Raw genomic sequence first — 14,051 nt, 5'->3', positions numbered from 1 at the left:
GCCTATGTTGAGATATCTGTACTGTAAAGGTCCCTCACTTCCTCCCCACCCTTGCACAAGAGAGCCGCCCAATTTCCTCTGCGCACTGGCCAGGACTCTCATCCTGACCTACTCCGCAACCCAGGTTGCATCTTCTTTAAATGTTTCCTTTTTTTTTTTTTTTTTTAATCTGTCATTTTACCTCCCAGGCTAATGTCTTATATGGATCTTGAAAGAGAAAGTCTGAGCTGAGAAATGTGGCATATAATGTGGAAAAAAGCCTTTCTTATTTTTTATTTAGCTGCAGTTCAGAAAGGGACTACAGCAAATGCTTGAGAGCCAGCCAGATGGAAATTACTTCAAGTACTATCTAAAGTATATACTATATCAAGGTGCTTTTAGCATACCGTACTCATTAGGTACTTGTAACATTCAGCACTTCTAAGTGCTATAGTCTGACAAACCTTTCGCACAGTGCTCTGAAAAAGTCTATAATGCATTTTGACTCAAAGAAGTTTCAGCAAAAATGAACTTGAGGTTTTTTAGACAATCATCACATTCTCAGGGGAATGAAATACTACTGAGGCACTAACTTAGATTTAAGAACAGAGGAATACTTTTTATAGGCACATTTTAGGTCCGTAAGAATGTGATTTCAAGGGATTGCTTTCTCACAGTGAAATTAAGACAGTAGAAAGGCATTTGTTTTGTATTGCAAAACAAACCATATCAGTTGCAAGGCGTTTGTAGCTTGTTGGTCATAGTAAACACTACATTTGCTGATGAAAGGCAGAAGTTGTCTCAGTTTTGACATGAATATGAGTAATTTTTCTATATTTGTGACTTTGTACAAGTTAAAAATGTGAATTTTCACTCAGTGAAAACTGTGTGCTGGAGCACTTTAAAAAGTGTGGTGCTTATCTGTGAGATAAGAAAGTTTCATTCTACATATTCTTAGCTCAAAGTACCTGAGAACCTCCACCTCACTCAGAGTAACTGGGACATTAACATCTCTTCCCAAACAAAAAAATTATGTATTTTAAACCTGCAATGCCACATTCAATTTACAGAAAATGCAGAAAAAAAAATCAGGAAATTGGAAGGAATTAAAAGAAGATCAGTTAAAAAAAAAAAAATTAAGGCATCTATGTTATGAGATCACTACTTTGGAACAAATTTATTAAATCCAAGATAATACTAGGCACACATAGGAACCCACTGATATAGATCTCATTTAAGACCAACACATAACAGAGGAAACATACATACATGCATTACAACAACAACATGTAAGCGTTTTGAGAGTGTAAACACCACAAAGATACAATTTAAGCATGAGTGAAATTAACAACATGAGCTACTTGAAAATATAATAATATTATGAAAAATTTACTGATTACATCTAGGGAAATTTTTTTGGCTCTGGAATAACCTGAGAAAACAATGGGAACTCCTATTGTCTGATTTCTTTAAACAGAACTGAGAAAAAGCACTGGAAAAACATCTCTCAGAGAACAATCATTTACCAGGAGAGGAATGGAAAAATGAGTATATCATCTTAGATCATTTAAACTGTCCATGACTTTTATGATTCTGTGAAGCCATACAGCTGTCTTAAAAATTGTTACTGGAGGCCTAATTCATTGCATAATAAACACCCGAATACTTGTACTTATTAAGAAACATGATGAAAAATATGTAGCATTTTTCCTGTGGAAAACAATAATGTCCTTCATTTTCCTAGACATCTCTTTCCTTTACAGTTTATGTAGAGGCTTTTTTTGCAGGAAAGTAAGAGACGGTAAGGTTTTCCAGACTACGCAAATCTTCACTGATTGAGGAACCTGACATGGCTTTTAAACAATATTCTGTTCACACTGCAGGTAAGTATCTCTCCAATATTTGGGATCCTAGGAATCTTCAATGCTGAGTAGGAATATGTCAGATGAAAATTCAAGGAAAGGGGCTGTTCCAAATTTATCTCTTTGCAGGATGGAAGACTAAGAAAGGAAGACAGATCCCATGATGATAGCGAAAAAGTCTCAATATTGGAGTTCAGATGTTAATCAGCCACTTGTCTTCAGGAAGCAGCTAGAATGAAGCAGAAGACACCTGCTATTTAGTTAGCATTTGAGGCCAAATCCAGGTAGGAATCCAGTATGCTGCCATCATGACATGGGTGTAGCCTTGCTGACAGAAAACATGTCACATCTCCGTCTGTACTAAAAAATACGCAGAACTAAAAATACGAGAGTATGATGCCCTAGGTTCTTGAGTGAGGCCAAAGTCCCAGAGAAAGCAGGGTGATGCCAAGACCTCACAGAGGGCTTTGGCAAGGGAGAAGACCCACAGGGATGGGGAGGTGATGCACTGACCCCCAGAGGCCTGGGGTGGGTGAGCAGTCTGTCCCTCGAAATACCGGGGCTGAACTATAGACTTCCAGATGCTGGCACCTGATAATTGTCAGTCTAACGAGAAGGGAAGGCGCCAGCACTCTCACCAGCCTCCTTCCCTCCACCATCGCCTGCCCTTCGATCACCCTCCGGGACTGCTCGTGGCCTGCTGCATTCACCGGCCGCCCAGGAGGCAGCCGCTGCTGCACTGAGGGTTAAGCTTGAGCAGACGCTGAGATGCATCACGCCCTGGACTGGTGCCATGAGGAATAATTCAGAACAATAATAGACTGTCCCTTGTTGCATGGTAACTAACATAACAAATACAGATTAAAAGAAATTAATGATGATGGCTGCAATCAATGCTATTGTATTAGCTATTAAAATACTTAAGATCAGTATATGTATCCCTAAGGACAGCTTACCAGTGATTTTATTTTAACCTGCAAACATCTATCTGGAGAAAATGATTCATGTTAGTATTTTGCACTTTAATCTAGCAAAAAAAATCAAGTCTGCTATAAGTCAGTGATTATAACTAAGACTGAATAAATTCCAGCTAGCAAAGAAAGGATATTTTTTACAGTAGAAAATTAATCACCTCTGCAGCCTGTATATATATCTGTGTGTATGTGTACATGTGTGTGCACATACACAGGTGTGTATATATATATACATATATGTGTATACACACAGTGAAGTGTGTGTATATATATACACACACATATATAAATGCGTGTGTATATATATACACACACATATATAAATGCATATATACCATATATAATAATATACTAATGTATATTATTAAATAGCAATAATTACATTAACATAGCGGTGTCAAGATATTATATACTACATATAAAGAATTATAATATGCAACACATAGCATACATAATACTTAATGTATAGCATATTATATAATACTATAGGCTATATTTTCATAGTATAACACAATATTAATATAATATGATAAATATACATTATATGTGTATAATGTGGTGGTAAGCACTGCAGCAGCCTTTGTGTAAGACAAGTTCTCTATTGTGAAAGGCAATTTTGGAGAACCTCAACCTTTTGAGGAGAGGTTAGGAGCCTGATGAAGAAATCTGTGTGACAGATTATAACCTGGTGTTAGGAAATTAATTCAGGTGATCATGATGATGCTCTGAAATCATGACAGATGTAAGCTACAATTTGAGGAGAAATTGCTAAAAGTAATCAGCAACTGTCAGCTGTGCAGTGAAGCAGGCTAGTCCTCTCAAACTAGTCAAAGTGCCTAAACATCCAGATATGAAAACAAGACAATAAATCAAAATTGGCATTCAGCAAAGAGGACAAGAATAGGATGTGTAAGGAGTTGAAATTACATTTATCCCATGCAATGCCTCTCAGTATTTCTGATGTACATGACAGAGGACTATGCTGATGATTTATTGGTCCTATGGTTACCAATTTCTCTCATATAAAGGGAAGTAAACTGATTTACATAAAAGGTAAAGGAGCTGATGGCAACTGGTCAGAGTTACTACCTCTTTCACCAGAAACAGTCACTGAAAGAATAATGAATCTTTCATAGTTTACAAACAGTTCTCTTCTGAAGTTAAAGCACTTTCATCAGCAAAACCCAGTGAACTTTCTTGATGGTTAAGGAGTGTCAGCAGGATTTGGCAGCTGGTAACAAAATAACCAGAAACGCAGCATGGACAAATCGCCACATTACCCTCACAAAACCTTTATTTCTACTTGTATGAGGTCAAGGCAAAAAAATAAGAATCAAATTAATTATTAGGGTTACTTATTATGGTTACTATTTAGGGGTAGTCACTTTTATCCTGTCTAATTATACCTATGCAGGCTTCAAGTTTTTTTTTTTCTGTTGAACCATCCTGCCTGAAAACACAAGGAAATATATGAACATAAGCCTGAAATACTTTATGCTCTCTGCTATGAAGATGAAGTCATTAACATTGTTTATGATATGTACTTAAAATGCCACATGCAATGGTAAGGTTTACAAGAACAGGCCTAGACTAAAAATCAGAAGAAACAGTGAATAGTTCCATAAATCAGCAGCCTGGTACATCTTTACTAAATGCAGGTCAGGATCCTCTCTGATCCTTAGGACCTCCACCAATGGCCCAAGACCTGATGAAACAAAAACCATCTCATTCACCTTGATTTGTGGTGATATGGATAAGACTTTATAGACTTCTCAAATATTATACAAGTTGGCTTCTATAAAGTAATATTTTGACTCCCTTTTATGTAGCAGTGTTGAGAAAAAAACAGAGCAGTCATACTGCAGCAGGTTCTTTGTATCTAAATTACAATGTATAATATACATACTATACATATTATAGAAACCTCAAACAGTGCACTTGACTTTGCAGCCTTAAAATTCTGTAACATACTTGTGTGCAGAAAATATTATTATCCGTACATGTCCAAAACAGGAAAAAAATTATGTTTCTTTTTTTGCAAACCCATTGCTCCAGCAGTAAGCTGCAGCCTTTGCAGTGTTCTAGAAATACATAGGCAGAGACCTGTTCCCTTTTCAGTGCACCAGTTAGTGTGCTCCCGAGATAATACAGCCAATGCCAATTCATGTAAAATGAAACAATGCAGTATATGATGTTAGTATATTGTAGAAAATTAATACATAAATAAAAAGAGATAAATACATGCCCAAAAGCTTTGCAATGGAAAGTCTCAGACCTTGTGCCTTAGTTTCAGAGTATTGGTAGAATTTAACATGATTCAGTACAGCATGAGACTGTGTTAGCTCTCCAGAATATGAACTTGTGTCTCATCCTCTTCCTGTAGGACTTCTACCTGCCTTGTAAGAAGAGGTGAGCTGTGCCTGGAAAACTTGTTCTGTTTTTCCATTTTTTGATGCTGAAAATATTTGTTTATCTGATGCTTAGGAAATGCACACTTTGACTGAACTTCCTTTCTTATAAAAGACCTCAGTGTACAAGTTATCCTTTCCTTCCTGTTGCAAAAATATTTTGACTTGTGATGGTTAGAGTGGCTCAGAGAAAGCAACAAAATGTTTGCCAACATTATATATTTCTTCCTTCACCTCCTTGTTCTACCCTTAAGAAGAGGAGTTCACCTTTCATTTACTGTTGATGTTGAAAACTTGGAAATCTGGCAGTATTTCCAGGGTATGTTGAATACTCAAGATATCATCAATTCCTTCTTAATCGTTAACAAAGATCTCACATACTAAGTGTCATCTTGAAGTGCATATGTTATATTTGTGTTTCACTACCTTTCCTGGTCTTCCACTGGATTTCTGATGGAGCTTAACCTGTGAAAGACATAAATCCTCCCTCCAGAAAAATACTTTCCTTCTCACCCTATTTGCACAGCTGTGATCAGCAGTCTTTTGAACAGGTGGTCCTTGTCAGTAAGGGAAAGGTGCTTACTACAGCAGCTTGCTGGAATTCAGCAATTTCCTGGGCCCCCAAAACCTTTAGTATGATGAACTTCCAGGGGTATCCCACCACAGTGAGTAGGCATTTGGAGAAGGTTTGTGACTTTAGCTAGGAGGTAGGGAAATTTAATCATCTTGTATGTACTGAGTTTTCATCATTTCACTGTATTCCAGAAAGGCCAGACATCCTTATTTATCTAGTCTGACTTAAGCTCTTACAAAGGTCACAGACAGTTTGGGACCCATCCATTTGCTTGAACAAGTTGCTCGTGCCATTTTAGGTGTGGTACCTAAGATATGGCAAGGCTCATATCTGCGGGTGGCCCATGTTATTCTGAAACAAGAGCTGGATACTGGGTAGGATGCTTGGGTATCCTACTGCCATTTTAGACACTGATTATCAGATACCTGAGTCCTGAGTCCTAATCCTTTTTTTTTTTTTTTTTTTTTTTTTTTTTTTCAGAATGCAGTAGTTTTGATTCATCTTCCTCTTTTAGTGATCTGATAGTTGTTTGGGTTTTTGGTTTTGTTTTTTTTTTTTTTTTTTTTCCCCTAGAACATTCTCCTGAGATCTCAAACCACTTGCTCACCCTTGTACTGAGTTCCAAGTTTTTCTGTCCAGCCCTCTCTATATGAGGACCATGAATACTTCAGGAGCTCTGCTACATAGGCCTAGACTTTAGATATTTTTCCTTTAACTGTTTTATTTTATGTCCTTGTGTGTAAAACAGCAGCTGTATCTATCTCACCCAGCATACCACCCCAGAACTCATGAGGAGATTGTCAAAATATCACCCAATGCCTGTCACTTTTCCATCTTAACCAATGGCCTTAATCAATGTTATGGTGTGTCCCCAACTATATTTACATTTTACTAAATCAATAGGTCTCAGCAGTGGTTTCTGAGCCCTGAAAAAAGACCTCTAAATAGCATCCTGTGCCCAGCTTCCAGCACGTTCTCTGGAAAAAAAAGGGCTCCCAAACGTTCCCGGTCAGAGCTGCCAGCACAGCACAGTCCCCTTAGAGACCATAGAATGTTTAAAAGTGCATGAAAACTGGTTGGTAAGGTGCCTGTCTGGATCACATTTGACTTCTTTCACCTTGATTCTTTCCTGTGAGGGGATGGGTAACTGAATCTCCAGTCCTTGAGGTGATTTCAAGTTTTATACCTAAATGGTTTGCATGGCTTTGCACACTCAGCGCTGGCCATAAGAGCTAGTCTTAAGTTCAGCATGCTGAAGAACATTGCTTAGCCCCACAGCTCAGGTCTTCTGGGCATCTTTATTTTTGCTGGGCATTTCATTCTGTGACTGCCTGTTGGGGTTTTGTCTTTCTCATGCATGGTAAAGTTGTTTATTTATTTAATACTGAATTCTTGGTCTGCAGAACTGTTTGTTGCCTTTGTTCTTTGTGAGCCAAAATATACCTTACTGTTGACGGACAAGGGTCATTCAGTGACTGTGTCAAGAGTGGGAGAGACTTTAGTGAGAGAAGGTCAGAAGATGAGTTATTTAGGGTGACTTCCTCCCTACTCCTCCTCTGTTTCTCCCAGCAGCGGCACCACATGGAAACGGGTGTACGTGTAGGAACACACTGGCATGTGGAACCAACCCTTTCCAGGAACAATGTCAAAGTGGGGCTACCTGAGGGTGGTTAGATTTTCTGACCTTCATTCTGATTCATAGCAGTTTGGGTCAGGGTAAATATGATGTTGTTTGTAATTAAATATGTGCAACAGTAGACACCTCCTCAGAGCTCCTCTGTTGCCCGCATGGTGAGCCCCAGGCAGTGCCATCTAGCTCAGAAGAATAAACAAACCATTCAAGACCTTTGTTTGCCCGTGAGTCATGAGGGGGCTGCTCACTGGAGTATTAAGAAAGATAAACATATGGCAAAACTCTAAAGACTATTTCTGGAAACCTTGACTGGAGGGAACAGCTAATCCATTGTTCAGAGTCTGGAGAGTATTATGAAGCTGGAGAGAGGAATGGGAGCAGGAAAGAGGCAAAAAAAACCAAAAATCCGAGAGATCAAAAATTCAGAATGGTTGTAATTACCCATGTAGGCACAAGGGCTTTGTGGGAAGAGAGGGATGAGTGGCACAGGGGACTTGTGGGAGAGGTTGGATCTGTGCACAGTCATAACAGGAGGCAGTTGTTATCCGTCTCCTCAGGAAGTAAACAGGCAATATCATGCATTATTTGACTGTTATTCCATAGGGAAAGAATATTGGTTAGAGATGATTAACAATTATTTGCTGATTGCAGTTAGTAGAAAGCCAATGAGTCATTTCCTCCATATGCTCCAGCTGAAGGGCCAGAGGGACTATTATACCTGAAAACGCAAAGGCCTCCATTTTTGTTGTCTGCATGTTTTTTTTGTTTTGTTGAAAAGGAACATCTCTTTAATTTCTATTTTAGTAGTTTCATTTATTACTGTAAATGAAAACATCACAGATGTATGCAGAGATTGGGGCATTGCGTGAAGTGCTGCTCAGGAGAAGCAATGCAACAACCTCAGTGTTTTCTGAGGTACAGACACGATCCCAGTCCTCAGGACAGTCTCCAAAAGTCTGTGAGGCACCTCTGCACCTAGCAGGGGCTGGTCCAAGTGAGTCCCTGTGCCTTTTTCTATTGTACAGAAGAATAATGTGCAGTCACAAAAATGTAATCAAATAATTTCAGGTGTTCAGGGGAGAAATAGACCTTCCACCTTTAATTATATTGGTCAAGCTATCTGAGGTGAAACTTACCTGTGAAGACCTTAACAATATACTGGGCTGGTACTGAGCTTGAGATGGCAGCAAGGACTGATGTAAACAGGACAGTACCTTTTAGTGGTTCTTGGTGTAGTCAGGCACTTGTGAGTTGGATTATGTTTGAAGTCAATAGGTAACACTAAATTGGATTATGGTTATTTTCTCTAAATAAATTTGAATGAGTTAGAGTTCAGGGAGATAAGTAGTGTTGGGTACTGGTATAGATGTGGCTTCAGTTTGAGTTCAGGACTGGTAGACAGCAGCCTAGAGATAAAGATGGGTCTTTTGAGGGGTGCTGTTCCCAGATTAATCTGATGGATTTAGTCTTAATCCTAGCTCCAAATTTCTAGCTGCCCTGGCCTTAAGTATTATCCCCAAGACACTGGCTGACTCCTAACCTACTCCTCTCTCACAGTCACCTGCTACCTCTAACAATATTTTAGCAAAAAAAGTCATGCATAGTTATAATCCTAAATTAACCAGTGCCTGCAGTTTAACCAAAACCACTCCCCAGGCCTGAACTTCAGACCATTTATTGTGACCTGCCCCTGCAGTTTTATCCCTGGCCCGAGGTGCTTGCTGTGCCAGGTCCTAACCAGATCCCGAGACTTCTGCTCCTCTGTGCTCCCCCTGGTCTGCACCACAAGCAAACTTTGATGGTGGCCCTGACACAAAGCTGCTTGCTGACCTGCAGCTCCACCAGCCCTGAGGCTGCCCTCTGACAGCACTGCCTACCAGCCCCAGCCAGAGCCCTGCCCGAAGTCCTGCACATTAACTTGTACCCGTAACACTATAATCTCACCAAAATTTTGCCAGCCTGAAGTCACTTATTGGCCCAAGAGCTAACATGTTAAATAAAGAGGCCCCACTTTCAAACCTGCCAGCTAGATTCAAGAAAAAGTGGGTATGGTCTGTTATCTCCAAACTTTTTATTAGTGCAAGACTTCCTAACAATCTCTTCTCTCATGCCAGAGCCAGTTACTTCCCTGACCCACTCACAACACTGGTTTGAGTCAGCTACTTCTGCAGCGCAATACTGCCTGATTCACCAAACCCTGACTGTATGCTCTGTGTTGGATTCATCCTCAATCCCATCCTAAAGCCATCCAGTAGCCTAAATTCTAAACCCAGTCTGGCTCAGTTTAGGATCTGGTCCAGCTACTTCACTAACTTCAAACCTACCTCCAGCCCTCTGCTTCCTTCTAGTTCTTATCCGATCTAACATCGTCAAGGGCAGTAGGTATTTACTAAAACTAACCGAAACTATCAAGTGACGTCCCCCTACCAGTTTGTTGTGGTTTGAGCCTACTCAGCAGCTAAACGCCCCGCAGTCGCTCACCCACCCTCCCCCCACTTGGGAATGGGGAGGGAATCGGAGTGGCAAAGGGAAACTCGCGGGTTGAGATAAAAACAGTTTAATAATAGAACAATACACTGACAGCAGTATCAGCAGGTAATGTACCATACAGCTGCTCACCACCCGCCGACCAACACCCACCTGCTCCCGGCCAGCGATCCCCAACACAAAGGCCCCACAGCCACACCCCCGGAAGTGAGAGCCCCTCCCACCTCACTCCTGCCTTTATATAGTGAGCACAGTGTCACGTGACATGGACTATCGGCCAATCGGGGCCCAGCCCTCCAGCTGTGCTCCCCCCGCCCCCGCACACAGGTGAGGGCACTGGGGCCTGGGGAGCCCCTGGGGTCTCAGGGGGCTGCAGCTCCTCCCGCTGCCAGACCAACGGGAGCTCTAGGCCAGCCCCAACCAGGACAAGGTTTCAAACTGCCTTACATCTAATGTTAGGTCTAATACTGGTTAAAACCTAAGCTCCAAATAGCTTACGAATAGGTCACCTATGGTTTATCTCTTTGCTACCCTGAGATCACCAAACAAGACAAATCATAAACCTGTCACTCAGCCACATACTGCTTCTGCCTGAAACTTTACACAGAGGCTACCTACTGTCTCTGAACCCCAGGCCAAGGTTATTGTTAGACATAACTTTATTCCTAACTCTTTGCTTTTCATTAGTTCCAATCCTATCTGCATCTTCATCTGTTAACTCCAACAAAAAGTTGCCTACCAGCCAAGTCCAAACTCTGTCTCAACACAGCTTCTTGGGCTGTCAAAGTGTAATGTCATTCCAGCTCTTTGTGGAGAACAAGATTTCACAAATCTCACTTGATTTGAATTATATTTCAATACATAGGCATAAAAAGGCAGTACAGAAAGCAGAACAAAAGTCTGTATTTGAAATGGAATTTGCAGAATGAGCACTTAGGGGAACATTGCTGTCCTAATAATCCAGGTTTTTTTTCCTATTCTGAAATAGAATAACAACAATTTCAATATTTTCTCCCTATCTACAAAAAAGGTCTAGAATTATTTTTGTCTGTTTTCCTAAGGAAAATGGTTTATCATATTATTGACCTGGCCTATCTATTTGATCACTTCTGGTATCTTTTGGATGCATTGACTAATTTCAACCTGACTTGTCCAATGTTAAATTTTAAAGTTCTGTGGAAGCTGGTTAGAAATGAGGAAGTTGGATGAGTTCCTTCTAGAAGGAGAGGGAAGCAGAGCTAAGCTCTAGGAGGTTTTGACTGGCAGCAGCTGACTATTCAGTCAGAAGAGGGACCAGACAATAAACCATCATTTATATGTTTCTGGATGAACTATAGTCCATACTGTCTCAAGTCTGGCACAGCTATCATAAGATACAGGAAAAAGGGAGTGGAGAGTAACAGGGAAGAGTGGTGAATAGATAAAGATGATTACTTAAGAAGTTTGATTTATTTTGTACTAAAGCTCCCAGTAACATTTTGGGGAAAGGGGAGAGGAGTTTCAGTGCATGTAAATCAGGACTCTTTCAGTAATTGTGATTCCAGGGGCTAGGACTTTTGAAGGGAAAAAAATCATTAAAATAATGTAGGAATGGGCAGCAATGAACAGGACTTCAAGCCATTTGGGGTAAGAACTGTTTTTATTTATGCATCCTAGCACAATGCAGACCCTCCTTACTCAGGGTTTTTACATGCAGCTGTTATTAATAACAACATTTTGTATCAGAAGAGTAATAACAGTACAAATGAACAAGTAGCTTTTACTCTACTCTCATTCTATAATTACCTAAAATCTTTGGAAACACAGAGGAGGGAGCAGGTTATGTAGTTGTATTTGCAGCTGAGGTTCTGGCAGGAAGCATTAATGGCACAGGGCTCAGTTATTATCCTTGTGTGAGTGGTGTCCCCTCACAAAAATAGACAGACTCCGCTGTCTGCAGTTAGCAAAGAGCAGCTGAGGGAAGCAAAACAATCTGTGGAGATGGTCAGCCAGGAGTATCCAAGGGTGGCTGGAAGGGGAGGCAGCGCTTGGATAAAACCTTTGCAAACTTAACAGAAATGTCAAGGTGACAGTGTCCCCTTTACTGACAAAGATGTTTACCTTCAGCTGCTTCCTCTCTGTGAACGGGGCTGCAGGCAGGGCTTCTCATCCTCCTCAAGTGACGGTGGCTGCTCCTGTGCTTCCATTGGTCTGCCTGTGCCTACATCCTTTTCCTGGGGAAACAGAAGATATGGGCAGGAGAAAAGACATATTTGGTAATGTTTCTCTTCAAAGCGTCTTTTTCATAAGACTGCCTCAGCTGCAAAATGTTAAGGGGGAAAAAAAAAAGACCTTGGAACTAACTCCAGACAGACCCTAATGCCTACAAATTTGTCTAAGTAAGCCAAGTCCGGGAAGGCAAAACATGAAGAAGGCTCATTATTTGACTGCTAGGGACACTCAAATAACCAGACACACTGATACTTAAGATCTTCATATTTCAGACAGCTCGTCTTTCATATCCTCCCTCACCCTGCACTCCCACCCTGCTCACTTCTTAGATTTCCCTTTATCCCCAGTAACTGCTGCATTTAAAACTGTTTCTAGAACATATAAAATACAAAAATATTCTTTAAAATACCTATGGGGAAACAGTCTGTTCATCTAATGGTGGAGGCATTCACAGGTCCCCTAATTCCTTCAGCTAGCTGCTTGCACAATCGTTTTTCGTTCCTCCCCAGAAAGTCCAAAAGAGCTTGGCAGATCTCCTTCTATTTTGTTTTAGTAAGAATTTACTAAGGAGGGGCAATGGAGCTTAGAGCATTGTGTGAATGTCTCCGATTCACGGTTCTGCCAGAGCTGTCCTTAGGGCAGGAGATAGAGTGACTGCATGCAATTTTGAGGTTTCCTGGGAAGTTACTTCTCTCCAAGATGTTTTAGAGCATCACCGGACTGCTAAATTGACAGCCACCATCTCTGGCCAGAAGAAGGGGGAATTTATGTTCCCTCCATTCAGTACGTATCCAAGATAACCCTGGAGACCTGTGCAGGACAAAAATATTCACAAGTTGTAAATTAATTAATAAAAGCATTTTTTTAGCCATTGCCAAGACAACTCACAAATTCAGCCAAAATCCCTGACTAGTTTTAGCAGGGCAAAGATTGTACTTCAGGTGTTCACAAATGTACAGGAGTAAAGACAAAGGAAATATTCTCAATCTAACCAATACTTTTTTCAGTATTACCTACTACAATTCAATTGGTCCTTACATGATTTATGAAAGTATTCAACTTTAATTTCTCATTCTAAAGTGGATTTGACAGTCTGAAATGGTCTATCAGTGAACATTCAAATATAATGGTCCTTTCCTTTTTTTTTTTTTTTCTTCAAGACTAAATTGATTGCCTGTAAGATATAAATTGAATACAGTAGTGAACAGAAACTGATATTTGCTTTTGAAGTTGAAATCAGAATTAGAAGGATTTTTTCCCATAGTTTCCTTAAATTTAGTTTTGTTGCTCATGGATTCTTATTAGTATGTGTTGGTTATCATCCACAGTCTCTTCCAGCCTCTAGAAAGCTTGAATTTGTCCCCAAACCATGTACTATATTCAGTCTAATGAATGAATCCAGTACAACATTAAAACTTTAAGGGGTGGTTAGCATGCAGACACTTTGCGTTTGTATTTAATAATGTTTATGATACTGAAATAATAGTTATTTTCATACATTTTAGTGCCAGAAATGGCTATTTAAACATCTAGTTTCACCTCCCATATAAAGCTGGCCATAGAATTGAATTGTTTGGCTAACAAATGGTAGACTTTTACAGCACAACTGAGTAACTGCAGCTGCTAAGTTACATAAAACATAGTTTTTTTCCTTCCTTCTCCAATGGGCTGATGAAGAAACTGTAGTCTAGAAATTATTTTGTAAGAATACTGTTTATAGTATGAGTAGGACAGACAGAAATACGAGAAAAGCTCTGGGGCTGCCAAAAATCTCAGTTTTTGGAAGAGCAGCCCTTGGGCTTTGAGAAAGTACTGTAGGAAAAATGTTATTGAAATGAGATAATTTCTGTCTCACTACAAAATAATTATTCCCTGACATAAAAAGTATTTTGCAGACCCCCTCCAGCCCTCCTTGCTAGGGAC

The 14,051-nt window shown here is 40.1% G+C and overlaps 1 long non-coding RNA gene across 2 annotated transcripts; it reads right to left on the bottom strand.

The window, feature by feature from the left end:
- Positions 1-1,433: 1,433 nt before the first annotated feature.
- On the bottom strand, positions 1,434-12,626 carry LOC116959166. 2 transcript variants are annotated; one of them, XR_004405705.1, is made up of 3 exons: positions 12,538-12,626; positions 12,018-12,130; positions 1,434-2,070 (listed from the first exon to the last, which is right to left on the bottom strand). It is a non-coding gene; the product is annotated as an uncharacterized LOC116959166 (long non-coding RNA). The 2 variants fall into 2 exon arrangements; XR_004405704.2 differs by lacking the exon at positions 1,434-2,070 and adding an exon at positions 11,619-11,925.
- Positions 12,627-14,051: the final 1,425 nt, after the last annotated feature.

The sequence above is a fragment of the Tyto alba genome, unplaced genomic scaffold, assembly GCF_018691265.1.
Source record: "Tyto alba isolate M040663 unplaced genomic scaffold, T.alba_DEE_v4.0 Super-Scaffold_22, whole genome shotgun sequence".
NCBI classification, from domain to species: domain Eukaryota; kingdom Metazoa; phylum Chordata; class Aves; order Strigiformes; family Tytonidae; genus Tyto; species Tyto alba.
This window is presented reverse-complemented; position numbering and strand designations above follow the sequence as displayed.